A 17,960-nucleotide genomic window follows, 5' to 3' on the forward strand; every position below is an offset into this window, starting at 1 on the left:
ACTAAAGTACAAGACGGTAAAAATACTGTTGATGTCTGTGGGGCATTTGTAATGAACTTCTAAATGTTATACACAAATACGTAATTTACATAGTAATCAAATAAATATTTAGTTGTCTCATTTTATCTTTAATCTTATTTTTGGAGTGTAGATTATAGTGTCATTTAATCTAGTAAGTATTATTCACAGAAATTGGCAAAATTTATTTTGCAAAAAAACGAAATATTTAATTTTACTGAAAGTTATAGTATAAAGATTGTAAAATTTGTAACATAACCTCACAACGCATTACTTTAACATTCAATCAAATATCAAACTAAGATCCTATAACATATTGAATATGCAACGCGTATTGTGACAAAGTGGTATTGTTCATTATACTGTTCTGTAATGAATTCTTTTCTTATTTGTTATATATATATATATATATATATATATATATCTATATATATAAAAATGAATGTTTGTATGTTTGTCCTTTATGGAATCGTGAACTATTGGACCGATCATGATGAAAATTTGTACGTATATGTATTTTTCCACGGAGAAGGTTTATAAGCTATGCCCATCCCTTTCCCGATTCAGGATTCCGCCCCACTGGTTACAGAAATACCCATAAGAAATGCATTGCAGCAAACATATGTTAACGTCTTTTCAAATTTTTAATCAGCTGTTCTTTGTAAACATATATTACACTTATAGTTTTAAAGCATAGAGTAAGCTTAAGAGAAACGACAAATTTTTGTTTAAACTGTTTCTGCAATCACTGTTAAACATAGACTTTACTATCCAGATAATACAATTCAAATTTGACGTAAAAATTCACCTTTAACTGCAATATTTATTTAATATAAACCATGCTCATGCTTGATCAGAAGAGCAATGCAGATATCATAATTACTATCTTACGTTGGCTACAAATATAAAGAATGTTATAAAATCAACCTTAGTTGTTTTTTTTGACAGAAGTATGGTTCTCAAAACTCCGTGTGTACATATTCTCTCGATCGAGACAACAAAGCAAGCTCAATCGTGGCATCGGAGATATAACTAATTTAATCTAAAATTTATTATAGTAAAAAAAAATTTACTAAGTAATATAAGGACTTCGGTTCTTAAGATTTGCGTGCGAAGCCGTGGGTAACAGCTAGATAGAGGCAGGAATATGGTACATACCTTCATAATACGCCCAAGAGGCTCACGATGGAACGACTATCAATTATCTCAGCAATGTTTAGAATGTGATAGAAAAAGAATAAGTGAATATAGTGTACTGTTTTCAACGGGAAATTGCGTGCGAAGCCGCGGGCAACTTTTGCAAAAAATTATTGAAATGCGCAGCAAAGCGCGCCGGGCCCGCTAGTATATATATATAAATGAATGTTTGTGTGTTTGTTCTTTATAGACTCAGAAACTATTGGACCGATTTTGATGAAATTTTGTGTGTGTTTTCAGTGGAATTCGAGAATGGGTTAGATTCACAATTTGGTCCAATTTAAATAGTTTATTTAATAAATTTTTTAACTATACATTGTTGTTGATGTTAAAGTGTTTTATATTGGATCCGACAGACTACGCTACGACACGTAATACAAAGCGAACTGATACTTAACAGCTGTTAATACTTTCAGCTGAAGTTCATCAAAGAGGCAGAAACATTTGTTTACATTTAAAATTTAGAAAATTTTTATTGTAAATTGCTTGATCAGTAGTGTAATGCAGGTTGCATAGAAGACGTCATTGCCTAATTTTAAATTCAGATTGCACCAATGATCAATATACTATCTAATGCAATGAAAATAATATTAAACGCTATTATGAAAACAACCTCATTGTACAAATCCGTGAATGTTTGCACATAAGGTAATCGAATTTGGTTTCATCGAAAGTAAATGAAAAGAGCCGAAAGAAGACACTTTATGATCGAAATTGGGTTTCTTTGATACATTTTCTTGAAGACACACTCCTAAATAATACTGGAAATATCTTAGACAGAACATTAATTTTAACAGACCGAATTTGATTCTTTATATCCTAATTAGTTTACCGAGATTCATCCATATACATTAATTGTTCTGAATAACTTATCAACACCTAGCAAAAACCACGAAAGATAGAGGCAGGAATATGGTACATACCTTCATAATGCGCCCAAGAGGCTCACGAAGGAACGACTATCAATTATCTCAGCAATGTTTAGAATGTGGTAGAAAAAGAATAAGTGAATAATATAGTGTACTGTTTTCAACGGGAAATTTCGTGCGAAGCCGCGGGCAACTGCTAGTTATGTATAAAACCTAAACGGAGTTAATAGGGAACAAACATTGTATAATTACGAAATTTCCTGCGCGTTAGCGAAGCTTATCACACTAAGACCTGGTAAAATTTCGCTTCTCTCCATATGTTCGCAATAAGAGTATATCTCTAAAAAAACTGACCTATAATAGCCTTGAAGTTGTGCGTTATTTTTATACAGGCAAATTCGAAATTGATGATGATGATGTATGCCACTCTATGTGATTTAGGTGAGCGTTAATACACGTTTAAGTCTTACGTGTAATCATGATAGTAAGGAGAAAATCACAGAATACATGTTTTTAATTCATTGGGTACAATCATATGATATTTTCTCATTTTAAGTAATAAAACATGTAGCGTAACTATAAACTGAGTCATATACTTTCTGTTATGTGACATTCCTGTGGTTTTGTTTATTACTATCTGATCTGTTCTAGAGAGTAACACCAAGTTTAATAAATATATATTAACTCAAGATTTTGCACGAAATTTCTGTATTTTGATTAGTATTAACGCTACATTTATTCTAAATATGACTCAAAATGTTTCAGCAACAAACATACGTTGCATTAGTGTGCATATACACTAGAATGCGCTAATATACTGTCACTTGACGAACTTGTTTGTCTGTGTACCTTTAGTTACTAAAGGATGTCTTGAATTTTTATGACGAACATGCCAAATATAGAAAATACCTTTCCCTTCCTGAAATGCTCACTAGTCAAGTTTGGCATAAAAAGTACGCCTGTGATATAACGACCAATTAGCTAAGGACTCGGCCACAAATCATGTTAAACGGCACAACTTCTCTCTCTGCTGGCAAGAAATGGTACTTCTAGAACTTTATCTCTGCTACGTATATTTGGCACAATCGAGGTTTTAAATGCGATTGTTTTTGCATTATTATGACACTTGCTATATTTTCTGCTATTAATTACACACTAATAAGGCAAAAATATTCTTTAAAGTGTATCTACTTTAAACCTTCGTAAATATATAACATTAGAAAGCGTGTACGAATGTGTTGAACTGTTTTTGTACAGTTACTAATAAAACAGATCAGGGAATTAATTTATTAATAACTAAATTGTATTTATTTATTTAATACGAAATCGTTGTATTAATATAGCGAAGATAGTGCATATAGAAGAAGATCTAAAGCTTTATATACGCCCTTTTCAAGCCACGAAATTAATGGGATATATCTATCTACCCACTGATATAAACAGATATCTGCCTATTTATATAATTAACATCACGATTATGCCTGCAGGGCTTAATTTAGTTTTGCTTTACAAATTCAATACGTAATTACAACTATCACATACAAATTGTTAATTTTCTTAGTCGTTATTATATAAAATAATGTAGGAGTTCTTTACACCACGTGTTGCATAATAGGCCTTGCTCAGACCTACATTGTGTTCCTGTGTTGCAGGAAACATATTAATTCAGTAGCATAGCTATAACATAATATGGCACAATGTAAATGTTAAAATAGCATATGTTTCAACTCAGTATTGAAAATTGGCTTTGCTAATGCTCAGGTAATGTCAATGCAAAAACTGATTTGTAAGCAACTATTTTATATTATTTAACGAATAAACACATTTACGAATTACCACTGTTCCAAAAAAAGTTTTATAAGTTAAACTATAAAAAATTACGTAACTCGTTCTAAACTTATTTAACGCTTTAATTAAAAAGGTAACTCAGATATCTTACTAAATAAAACGTTATCTATAAAGAAGTAATGGTCATGAACTTAAAAATAGAATAGCTTTTATCAACTATATGTGTAAAATTATCTGATCCTTCAGTATTTATAGTGAAACCTTTTAAAATTTATTTCTAATATAGATAAACATATATAGACTTATAGTTTAAAAAAATCAATTGTGATATTTTAAACCTCAAAAATAGTTTTTGAACATCACATTTCACACATATAATATTGTGTTTTTTTGTTACTGTGCGCTATGTGTAGTAACAATCTGCATTATTAGGTTTTGGAAATATTTGTTTTTATATTAAATACATTTATAGCTCTTTCAGATAACTTCCACGAACAGAAAAAGTAGATAAAATTTATTTAATTACTTTATGAAATTACAGGGATGTAATGTAAGACATTTAAGCATTTTGTTATCAAGTCCAAATTAAAATGGCTAAAGTTAAACGGTAAAATTACTACAGCGTGTACATGAGTTTTAGCTTTAGGAGTGAAATGCTTTTTATCCATAAAAAAATTATTTCATTTAGAAAGCAATCATAAAATAAGTTGTCAGTCCCCTAAATCATATACATTTTGTTTACATATCTTACGTCATAAATAAATAAAAATGTGTAAATCCCTGGATCTACAATTTATGTACATACTGTAAATTTTAAAATTTTAATCTTGAAACTGTTGTTATTTTGACATAATTTGAATATTGCCTAAAGTTTCTATTTTAGTTTTTTTATTTTAAACATAATAATTATATTAAAATGCTATTATTTTCTGTAATTACCTACCCGAGGCTTCTTTCTTATATGCAAGAAAAGAAGATAACTAATTATAATTTTGTAGTGCGAACCAGATAACGCAAAGAGCTTAAGCTTCTAATTCTGGTTTTAGTTTTAATTTTCACTAAAATATTTTTAACTAGTATTATTATGTAAGGATTTTTATTTATTGACAACATGAAATTAATTGTTGCTGAGCACAAACCGTTATTGAGTGAATGCAAAGTTATTTTAATATTACAAACTGTAGAAAGTTCTATTATGAACTAAATTAGATAAATAAAATATGAAATTCTATATCAGTCTAGAACAATTACTTGATAAACCTGTAAATTGTTAGAGTCTTGGGGTATATTATAAAAGTTGACAGCTTTAAAATGGAGCTTAAAACAACAAGTTAAAAGACACTTAAAATAAAACATATCCAAACTAGTATAATACAAGTTTTCAGACTGTACAGGCGTTTAGGCTGTATAACATTTGTGCACTCATTGTAAGTATATCGTAGAAGTCATAAAATAACTTTTTCTCTTACAGTTATTTCTGTGTTCCAAACTTAGTAAACAACACCTGTTTTAATACTGCAATAAAATGAGTTATTGAAAATCTACAAACCTGTATTTATCCTTTGTCTTTTTGATACATCACCACAGTTTATAAACAAGAAATTCGTTTAAAATCTAATACATTATTAATCTACAGTTTTTAAATGTGATCTTTGACTTTGGCCGATGTAATATTTTATTGTAAATAATGATAATAAAATATTAAAAATATAAATTTATAAATTTGGTTTAACAAAATATTATAGAACTGCTTTGTAAATTATTTCCGGATTGATAATATATAAACAAGTTTTCTTATGTTGAAATAGACATATAAACTTAATCTTATAAGGAACAATATATCACCACCAGCTGGTCGATTGGTCATTGATAGTGCAAGAAGAATGACATGAGTTTGCGAGAGAAGAGCATTTAAGTCTGAAATCTCAAACTACTCAAGAATTTTGCTCAGATGAAGCAGAGATGAAACGTTCTGCTTCATTAGAACGTTCAGTTGGATTAGAAATTCCTTGAAGAAAAACCTGTAGGTTGAACTGAAGCAAAAACATTTGGTAGGACTTCACTTTAGTTTTTTAAAACTATAATTAATTTTATGTGTGTCCGCGACATTGAAATATCGAACTTCAGAGAGAGTTTAAAGCACCCTATGTTGTGTTTACTGAATTGGCAAAGTCAAATTTTGAAGTACTAATACGTATTCATACTTATAAATTAAAACAGCAATCATGAAGATTTTATTTTTAGTTTCTAATTATATGAAAGACAGTGAATTTCAAGAATTCCATTAACATGTAATTAAAATGTAAGAATTTCCGCTGAGTATGAAAAGGATAAACACAAATAATCATTACAGAGCCATAAATTTATTTAAAACCGAATAAGATAGCATTGATTGAGATTACTTTAAATATTACCTATTTAATGGAAGAAAAGATTATCTTCCCTGCAATATGGAAGTTTAGAAAATATGACGTAGATTGGCGTTCAGTCACTCGTTTGTCAATGTCAACGTCAGTTTCAGAACTGCTTGGATACAAACTGCCAACATGTTACTTACAAGCAAACCATTTTGCTTGTATTTGCTGTTTCGTTTAATATACATTTTTATGCTGATACAATACCTGTAATATAGTACTGTTTTTACTCAAAATCGTTTTAGAACGTCAAAAATATTCATAATATTAATATAGTTTATTTATGTACGAACCCTTTACATTGTAATATTATCTACTTAGATATTGAGGTATAAAACTTACAATAATAAAACTTTGTGATGCTTAGGTTACAAATAATCACGATGAAAATATTTTAAATACATAATCCTTAATTAGTAATGTAATCTCATCTAGAGATGCAAACTTTCAAGTCAGCAGTAAGACCACATTTGCTACTATGTAAAATAGTAAAATTTAAACGAATTGTTAAAACATCAATTTATTTTGGGATTTTCTTGCTGCCATCAATAATATCCATAAGAGGAGTTTTAAAATATTTCATTAACGCCTAGAAAAACGTAGTGACTTGTTCCATTATTGAACTCGAAATTTGATGTATAGAAATCAAGCTTCATGCAAAGTTCCAACTTATAGGTCGGTTTGTTCTTGAGATCTCCTGCGTACAGACATAAAGTTAGAAGTGAACTTTTTCAAGCACCTCGAGTAACTGACTTCACTAATGCTCAGGCAATGAGGAGAAATATATAAAAAGCCGAAACTGCATTAACTTATTTTGTGTAGTTGTGGATAATTAATTCTTTTCCAGTATAGTTGTGGTGCCAGCTAGTTACAGGGTTGTCTGGGCTGTATCGAACATTGAAATAAAATATTCAAGATCGATTTCATCAAAATACTGTAGAATACTCTGTCTCTACTCTGGTGTTTTTCAGGCAATGATTGGTTGCCACGTCATGTTACATTAGTTATCAGCTGGTAAAGGCTTTTTTGCCCTTTATAAAACGTTGAAGTACAATATTGAAGATCGCTCCTTTCAAAGTACAATACTACCCACTGTCACTGATCTGGCGTTTTAAGTCGATGACTTTTTGTCATGGCAATGCATTAGTTATCAGCTAGTTTCAAAATATGAAAAAGGATTACTAATTTTTTTGTTTTGTGTTTGAAGTTAATTGAAATTAGAAGGCAATTTACATTTTTCCAATTATGAAATCTGCTATACACCTTCATTTTAAAATATACGATTTCTTCTTGATATTGAATTTTGAATGCACTTGAATTTATTTTTCAATCAATTATTTTGAACAATTTTATGTTGGGTTAATAAACAAACTGCGAGTACATCATACCTCGTTTTCCGTTGAAGTCGCATATAAAACTATTCAATTAAAAGTCTATCTATAAAAATGAAATAAATTTATGCAGCTCCTAAGTAGAACGATGAGAAAATCTGCAAATATACTGTAGTACTATAAATATTTTAAATAAAGAATAGCATGAACACCTTAGATATTTCTTTGTTTGATTCAAAGCATTAATATTAAATTACTAGCAGTTACCTGTACTTACCTTCGTGCTTAGCAATGATTTGATAAAGATTTTTAAATACGAAGCGTTTTTACTTTTAAGCATACTATATCTTTAAAACTATAAATAGAAAGAAATTTTAATTATTGTTTAACATATCACCGTGGTGTCACATTTTAATGTTAACAAAGAACAGCTGGTTACATTTATTTCATTAACTATAATTTTTACTATAAACAGAGTATAGTTTCCTTACTCCAAAAAACATTTAAAACTTTCCACCTTAATTCAAGGGGAGCAGGTCGATGAAAATTTAAAAAAATTAGAAAAATTTTTTATTGCATTTTTTAATAGTTTAAAGTGTGTATTTTAAAAATATGTAAGTATTAATGCTCAAATAAATTTATAAATTACCAAAAAAAATTCACAAACAAAAGATGTTCACTAGTTTTTTGCAGCAGTTCGTAAGATGTTGGCTGACACAATCATATATATCATGTGTGTTAGTTATAAGTATGTTATGGCTTTGCTCTGTTGGTCAACCTGGTACTGACAACTGGGAATACAGATGACAGAAAGAATATTGCTTTATTTGTTTTGATATGCTTAGGAGGTTATGTTATATGTGTTTGTGTCGGATAATTGTGTTTTACTAAAAGTGTTGCACTTTATTCATAGTTAGTGGTAGATAGGAGTGTGTATTGTTTCTTGAAGTGTTTTACAACTTCTTATAACCATGCCAAGAGCAAAGGTTAGTTACAAAACTAAATCTAAACGTGAGTTTAGAGGAAACAAGTACCGTAAGTTGGACTCTAAATCTAGGCCTACCCAAACAGATTCTGCTAGCCCTATCCCTAGGCCTACTACTAATGCAAACATTAGCTCTGCTTCTAAAAAACTGTCCTTTGATAAATATGACAATTATGAAGGAACTGGAATGGGTAGTGTTATTTTGGATCTTAGTTTATTTAGTGAGCAATTAAAAAAATTTGTAAAATGTAAATTCTGCGATAGCGAAGACTGCATAGAACTTTGTACTACGGATAAGAAAAGATTTGGATTGGCTGTGAATATTGAACTGAAATGTTGTGTTTGTTTGGAATCAACTAATTTTTACAACTCTAAAAAAAATGAGAATGGAAAATATGAGGTAAACTTGAAATTTATTTACGGCATGAGAACGATCGGAAAAGGTATCAGTGCAGGTAACATTCTGTGTTCATTATTAGACTTACCTTTACCACCTCAAAAAATAGGACCTTGTACTAACATAATATATCAGGCTGTTGAAAATTGTGCTAGTGAAAGTATGAAGCAGGCAATTGAGGAAGCTGTGTCTGTAAATGAGTGTGAAGAAACGTCAAAAAGAGATTTGACGGTTTGTTTAGATGGGTCTTGGCAAAGGGAGGGGACACAAGTCACTGAATGGGGTTGTCAGCGTAACATCATTAGATACTGGCAAGGTGTGTTGGATGTTTCCATAATGTCCAAATACTGTCAAATCTGCACTGTACATGAAAATAAAAAAAAATAGTACCTGATCATATATGTTCCAAAAACTACGAAGGGACAAGTGGCGGCATGGAAGTTGCGGGTGCCCTAGATGTTTTCCGAAAGTCCAGAGATCGAAAAATTACGGTATGTACGATACTTAGGAGATGGTGACAGCAATGGTTTTAAAAAGGTGGTTGACGATAAGCCATATGGAGATGAAGTAGAAGTAAGAAAACTGGAATGCGTCAATCATGTCAAGAAGAGAATGGGGAGCAGACTAAGGGAATTGAAGAAACGGTTGGGAAAACAAAACTAAAAGATAATAGAGCAATAGGGGGCCAAGAATAGGCTAACAAATAATGACATAGACAAGCTGCAAGAATATTATGGCCTAGCTATAAAAAGAGGTGGATCAGATCTTCAACAAATGGTTAAAAAAATGTGTTGGGCAACTTTATTTTCACACAAAATATCGAATGATGACACTTCCGCAACATGGCCCTATGTCCAAAGGGGCCGGAGTCGTGGTTGCGGTTATAAATAAAGCCGAAGCCCTACATCAGACTTTCAGCCATAAGTCACACAATTTGCCATATGAAGTGATGGGTACAGATCAAACAAATTTATAGAGATTTAGCCAATCCGGATCTTCTAAAAAAATGCTTTTGACCAAAAGACTCAAAACCAGAACGAAAGTTTCAACAATGCCGTCTGGTCTAAGGTGCCGCCTAAAAATGTTTTTGTAAGGCTAAACACTCTAAAACTTGGCATATATGATTGCAGTTTTTAACTTTTAATAATGGATTTCACCAGCAAATTGGATGTGTATAACAAAGCTAGGAATCAAACTGAGCGAGAAGTCTGTTGCCGCATTGCGAAATTTTGATACAATACGATTGAAAAAGGCAGAAAAATCTGCTTTAGACATGACCAAGGAGGCTAGAGTTGCTAGGAGGAAAAGAAAACTTGCATTAGAAGAAGGAAAATGAAGACCCAGATGACCCTGAGTACGGAGCTGGGATGTTTTTAGCAGCAAAAGGTTAGTTTAGCAGTCATTTTTGCCTTTACCGGACATTTCCCGGAAACTTGGTTTTTTCATATAAAGGTACATGTATCTCAAAAACTATAAATGCTTAGGAGAATTGAAATTTGGTATGCATATAGAAACAATGCAATTCCAAATGGTGTTGCATCTTTTATCATTCTATCTAAAAAAACAAATGAGAAAAAAAAAATTTTTGGTATAAAAAAATAATTTTTTTACACACAATATTTAAAAATTCCTAAAAAGAATTTTTTTTAAAGATTTTTTTACTAAAGTTGCAAGAGGATGTTATAAAGGAGTACTCTTTGCCTACAAAAAATTTGAAGGTTGTAACTTATTTAGTTTTGACAATACATGTACCTAAAGTTTTGTAAATTTAAAATGCGCGGGATAGGAACGACCCGCTCCCCTCAATCTCTTGCCTATTCTGTAACGCCATAGATAATGGAGGTAGACTGGTTAGGAGCAAATCAAACTGTATTAACCAATGAATAAATACTGTGGAGACTAAAACTGAGTTGATTAATTCAAGCTCTTGCTATTCTGTGACGCCATAGATAATGGAGGTAGACTGGTTAGGAGCAAATCAAACTGTATTAAACAATGAATAAATACTGTGGAGCACTAAAACTGAGTTGATTAATTCAAGCTCTTGTATTCTGTATCGCCATAGATAATGGAGGTAGACTGGTTAGGAGCAAATCAAACTGTGATTAACAATGTAATAAATACTGTGGAGACTAAAACTGAGTTGATTAATTCAAGCTCTTGCTATTCTGTGACGCCATAAGATAATGGAGGTAGACTGGTTAGGAGCAAATCAAACTGTATTAACAATGAATAAATACTGTGGAGACTAAAAACTGAGTTGATTAATTCAAGCTTCTTGCTATTCTGTGACGCCATAGATAATGGAGGTAGACTGGTTAGGAGCAAATCAAACTGTATTAACAATGAATAAATACTGTGGAGACTAAAACTGAGTTGATTAATTCAAGCTCTTGCTATTCTGTGACGCCATAGATAATGGAGGTAGACTGGTTAGGAGCAAATCAAACTGTATTAACAATGAATAAATACTGTGGAGACTAAAACTGAGTTGATTAATTCAAGCTCTTGCTATTCTGTGACGGCCATAGATTAATGGAGGTAGACTGTGGTTAGGAAGCAAATCAAACTGTATTAACAATGAATAAATACTGTGGAGACTAAAACTGAGTTGATTAATTCAAGCTCTTGCTATTCTGTGACGCCATAGATAATGGAGGTAGACTGGTTAGGAGCAAATCAAACTGTATTAACAATGAATAAATACTGTGGAGACTAAAACTGAGTTGATTAATTCAAGATCTTGCTATTCTGTGACGCCATAGATACTGGAGGGTAGAACATGGTTAGGAGGCAAATCAAACTGTAATTAACAATGAATAAAATACTGTGAAAAAATAGTTGTAAATTTAAAATTTTGATTTGTAATAGATAATATAAGGGTTGGGGAAAAAAATTATTAAAATAAAAAAAACGTGGCTCGGGTTTTTTTCAACTCGTATTTTTTACGCCAAAATAGGGAATGGGTTAGGGAAATCAAACTTTAAAAAAGAATAAAACTGTAAAAAAACGATTATTAATTCTCTTTGCTTTTTCGCAAAAAAAATGGATTAAACTTTTAAAATTTTAAATTTTAACAATAAAAAAAAATGTAATTTTAAAATAAAATTGATTATTCAAGTCATTGTGAGAAATTTTGCACACCTGGAGGAACGGAAGTTTATTTCGAGAAAGGAAAATCTCTTTATTACCATTATATTTGTCTACAACAAAGCAAAATTATTTTATTTCTTCAGTGGGGTTTCCCAAAAACCCAGCTCTATATTACTTTTATTAGGGGGCTTAAAAAGCCTATTTTTAATATCCTTTTAGATTTTTATAAAAAAATATGAAAGATTTTTTGGAAATTTGGAAAATTAAAAAATTTTTAATCTTATATTTTTTAAAATTTTTGGAAACTTTATTTCACTAAATTGTTTTAATTAACAAAAAAATTTTAATGGTTTAAATAGTTTTTATTTTATTATTTCCCAAAAAATTTTGGGTTTTAATTTTCCCTCAATCTATTAATTTTAACCTAATTTTTTTTTGGAATGGAATTTTGTTTCTTTTGGTTGGATCAGGGTTAAAACTAACGGGTTTTCTGGGAGTTTTTTTTTATAAAAAAATTTAAAAAAATTCATATAAACCTTCCCAAAAAGCTTCTTTTAATTTACGAGGGAAAATTTTTGCCCCTTTAGAATTTAAGTCAGGGTATTTAAAAATGGTGGAGTTTTTAAAGAACAAATTTGATTTTTTTTTTTTTTATATCTACAAATTTTTTTAAAAGTCGTCCCGGGTAAATGAATTTCTTTCCCGAGATTTTTACAAAACAAAAATGGTGCAAAAAAAACACTTTTTGTGTTTAAGTAAAAACTTCCAAAAATGTAAAATAAGGGCATTTTTTCCCTTTAAACAATTGTAGTTCTTTTTTTCTGAAAAGAAAACATTGAATTATTGGAAAAAAAATTAAAATACAAGTTTAAAAATTATTTTATTAAATATTATTTAATTTTTAAAATAATTTTTTTAAATAATTTTTATAAAATTATGTAATTATTTATAAATAATTGCGGTAAATTTAAATTTGGGTTTTTTGTTTGAAGAAATATACACTATGAACAATATTACGGCAAGTTTAAACAAAGGTTTAGTGCAGTTCAGGAATTTTCGTGATTTTCCAATCAAGAAATATCGCCTAACCCCTTTCCTTGTGGAGAAGATTAAATTTTTTTTTTAAACCCAAAAGGAAAAAATATTCGAACGTAAAAATATTAATTTAAAAAATGCAATATTTTGGGAGAATTCAAACACCCCAAATCCACCCAACATCAGAAAAGATTATCACTTATTAAATTTTTTTTGCCCTTAAGCGTATGGGCCTTTTTAAGAATTTGAAAACCCTTCCCATAATAAAGTGAATTATGTTTTATTTTACGGCAGAGCCCAATTTGAAACAATGCAATAAAGAGCAAAGTACCAGGTTATTTTTGCGTTAAAATTTTACTTTTAAATAATCGACCAATTGGTCCCCCAAACCCCAATTACAATGATGATTTTTTTTTTTTTCCCAAAAAACTGTCATAAACAAAAAATTTAGTTTTAAAATTAACCCGTAAATTTGATTAACAACAATATAAAATTTAATAGTATAACAAAAAATTCACTAAATAAAAAACCAATAATATTAAAAACCCTGTGAAAAAGTGAAAATTAAATGAAATTTTATTAGTTTTTGACAGAACAAATAAAAAATTCAAAATTTTGCCAAAAAGGCTAAAAATGAAAGTTTAAAGTTAACAGAGGGGAATTTTTTTTAACAAAACATAAAATGGCCGCTTTTAAAATTTGTGCCCATCACGAAAACAATGCAACTCTGATAACAACAATTCCCCGGTTCAAAAATCTTGTTGGCTGTTGAAATCATAAATTATCCGTGAGGTGAACTTGCCTAAAAGCCCATAATTTTTTAACATATTCAATTAAATAGTATACAAATTAAGGCAAATTTAATTTTTCCCAAAATTTAAATAAACGGAAATTTGGTGTTAAAATTTTTTAAAGAGAAAAACATATTAATTCCGCCTTTCTCGTTACTATGGTTCGTTTTACTAGAAAATGAATTTAATTTTCGTAAATACCCAACTTGGGGGTAAGAAACCCACCTTTTAAAAACTGCAAGAACTTTTTAACATACAAATTTTAAGTCAATGTGTAAGGGGTTTGTTCTTTTGGGTGGATAATACTTGAAATTTAAAATTTTATTTTTTCCTCTAATTACGAAAATTTATGGAAGTAGTTCCGTCACTTAAATTTTTAAAAAACACTTGTACCCCTCTTGGAAAAATTATCTGGTAAAAAGGGGAAAAAGCTTGGGTTTAATCTCGCACGATCGGGACGCAGCCTCCACATTTTAATGATGTGAAACTTTTAAATGTAATTAAGGAGACCCAAAGGGTTGGGGTTTTTGAAAGGCCAAAAAAAATCCCCCAAAAAGTTTTTTTGACTTAGCACAAAAACAACTTTTTTCTTTGGTTGGATGAAAGTAAATTTTTTTAGTAAAAAGGATTTAAAACCATAAGTGGGACCAGTTAAAATTGCAAAATTTAAACGGCAAAACCTTTTAATAAGAATTTTCTAGCAAACGTTAAAAGGGAAAGCGTAGAAAAGAATGGTATGGGCGGGGGAAAACCCTATTCATTCCCCAAAAACAAGGGGAGGAGGCACGGGGGCAACCATTATAGGTTATAAACCCCTTAAAAAGGTTTTTAAAAATTTTAAAGGGGGTTTAAGTTTAATTAAAAAAATTTAAATGATCCAGTGATTCAAAACCTAAACAATTTTTTAAAAATTTAAAAGCATAAAAAATGCAATTTTTTTTGTTTTAAAATTTTTAAAATAAAGTAAAAATTTCAAACTATGTTATTAAAAATTTTTTCCCCAATTAATTTAAAATTAAAATTTGTAAGAATTAAATTTTTTCCTTAACCAAACTATTTTTAAGAAAAAATTTTTTACCTTTTTATCATTTAGGAGTAATTTAGTTTAAACACTAAAAATTTTGTTATTTCTCTTGCAACCAATTCCCCGTTTTTTATAATTATAAATCTTTTAAAATTCATTTAAAAGCTTAAAAGAATTTTAAAAATTTGCAGATATTAAAAACATAAAAAAAATTAAAATTTTTATTTTTAAAACTATTTTACCAAAATTTAACTCCATTCAAAGGGTTTTAAATCCGGAAATCTTTTGGTAGGTTCCGGCTAAAACGCGTAATTTCCCGGGCAATTGGGTTATATAATTTTTTAACTTGTTTTTACTTAAAGAATAAGACAAAAGAGAATTGGACAGGGTTTGTTTTGAAACACCATTTTTTCCCCAGGGTTTGGAGAAAAAAACTAAACAATTCCCCCCCCCTCACCTAAGAACCTGGAATTAAGTTAAAAACAGTAAGATTAAGCCTGAAACCAAATTTTTTTTTAATATTTGGAACCACCAAAAAGAAATTTAAAACCCAAAAATTAAAATTTTTTCTGTTATAGGTTTAAATAAACCCATTTAATTACCAAGAGATAATTTCCCCCTTTGGGGAAAGGGGACAAGAATCAACAAAAATTTTAATACGGATGGTTCAATTTAATTTTGTAAAAATTAAAAGTTCTTTTCCCTTTTACCCAAAAATACACCCAAACCGGACTTATAAAATGAAAATTCATTTCATTGTTAAAAACCCCTTTTTTTTTTTAAACAATTAACATGTAAATTATATGAAAATTTTTTAATAAAAACACCAATTTTTAATACCTGGACAAAAAGGCAAAATGTTCCCTCCCATCACTGACAATTTTTAGGTAATCGAATCCAAAGGGGGAATAATTTTTATTACCCTTATTCAACCCCAACGGTTATGAATGTGAAAGTTAAAATTGATCATTTCAACAGCTATCCACAGAAAATTTTACTTTTTGGGAAAAGGTTTTTTTAAGGAAATCAATATTAGCCCTATTTAAACTTGGGAATTTAAAATGGTGACTCGTAATCTGAAACTTCAAAATTGAAAATTCACGATAATGTTTTCGACATTAGAATTTAAAAATTTAAAAGATTCCGCCAACAAAAAAATTTTATTTTAAAATTTTTAAGAAACTTTGGAAAAAATTTTTCCCGAGGTTTGAGAAACCCAGGTGCAGTAGATGTTTTTCTTCCCTGTTTTTTCTCCGGGGGAAAATTCATTTTCTTTGGGGAACCTAAAGGGGTAAAGATATCGACTAAGCCTCGAAATTTGGGAATTTAAAAACCTCATTTTTTCAAAACCTCCAAGTTTCTCGTTTTACATATCCTTAAAAATTCATATGGCTTTAAACCCTGGAATTTTTCTTTGACGAAAAGGGAAAAAGGGGGAAAATTTTAAAACCCTTTCTTTTAAAGGTAATTAAAATTTTGTTTTAAAAATCAAATTTAAAATTGCAATTGTTTAAAATATTCAAAATGGTAAAAATCTATATTAAATTAAAATGAATCCACCTTTTAAGGGGGGTTTTCCATTTTACTCCAAAATAAGCTTAATGTCAACCAATCCCATGGTGATGAAAATATTTTTAAAAACCCTTTAAACCGACCCAAAAGGGATTATTGGTCTAATGGGCCAATTTGTTACATAACCAAAATTAAATTTGGTTCTGCATTTTTCAAAATTTAAAAAAAAGAGTTTCCAGACATAATTTTCCATACTTAAGAAAATAACAGATTTGTCCGTTCATTTAAAAAATTTTTTAATTTTTGTATTTCACGATTTAATATTCCCAAAAAAATGAAAAAATATGTCCTTTTGAAAATTCCGAAGTACAAGCTTTTCTTTGATTGGATTGTTTCTTAATATTAATTTTTGGATCAAAAAATTCCCAAAAACTTTTATGTTTATTTCATTAACCCTTTTACAGACAGCAAAAGAAATTAAAATTTTTCCAGCTTTTTTGAAACTTTGAACCCCATTTAATTAACTAATTTAAAATTTGGCCAAATGGAACTTTATATTTTCATTGTAGTTTGAAAATCAAAATTAATCAGAAATGTTTTTAAAAAAGTAATTGATTTTCCTAATTAATGAAAATTTTATTCATAAATAGATTTCCCCCATTACCCCTTAGAATTGGAACCAGACAATGGTTTTTCCGAGAAAATTCAGTAAAATTTTCAACTTTTGTTACCTACAAAATTTTTTTTAATTTTTCTCAGATATTTTCTAAACCCTTTTATACCAATTTAAAATTAATAAAATTTTATTGTAAAATTTTGTAATAACACTTGATAAAAAGTTTAAAGTTTTTAAACAAATCAAAAAATTTATCTTAATTTTTTTTAAATTTTACTTACAAATTCAAAATTAAAGCAGAATTCTTTGGAATAAAACCCGGATTTTCGTAAAAGATTCCCCTTTAAAAAATCGTCTATTAGTTCTATATTGAAATGGGGTGGAAAAAATTAAAAAAAATAATATAAAATTTCATTAACGGTTTAATAATAAAAGGACAACTTTTAAATTTTTTCGATAAATTTATCATTCATGTTGGATGTGTGTTATTTTAAAAACTCTTTTGTTATAAAGACCGTTTTAAAACTTGAAATATTTTTTAAGTACCATCTGAAACCAGGGAAAAGGCCCCGTATATTGGTTAAAACTTAAGGGAACTTAAGGGCCAATAAATTTTGTTTCGCTAAACCTTTTATAATTCTTCCCCTTTGAACCCGTATAGGTTTGTGTACTTTTTGAAAATGTTAAGAAAAAGGGTATTTTGTATAATAAAATATAATTCCCCTTTTAAAAAAATAAAATAAAAGGTAAAAGTAATTTAAAAAATTTTAGTATTACTTTTTGTTTCAAATTAATGTTTGAAAAAAATTTATCAGTTTAAAAACTATCTCGGAAAAAAAACTTTAAAAAAAAATTATAAAACGATATTTTCCAAAACAGGAAGCAATTAA

This window comes from Homalodisca vitripennis, chromosome 3, assembly GCF_021130785.1.
Source record: "Homalodisca vitripennis isolate AUS2020 chromosome 3, UT_GWSS_2.1, whole genome shotgun sequence".
Classification (NCBI taxonomy): Eukaryota; Metazoa; Arthropoda; class Insecta; order Hemiptera; family Cicadellidae; genus Homalodisca; species Homalodisca vitripennis.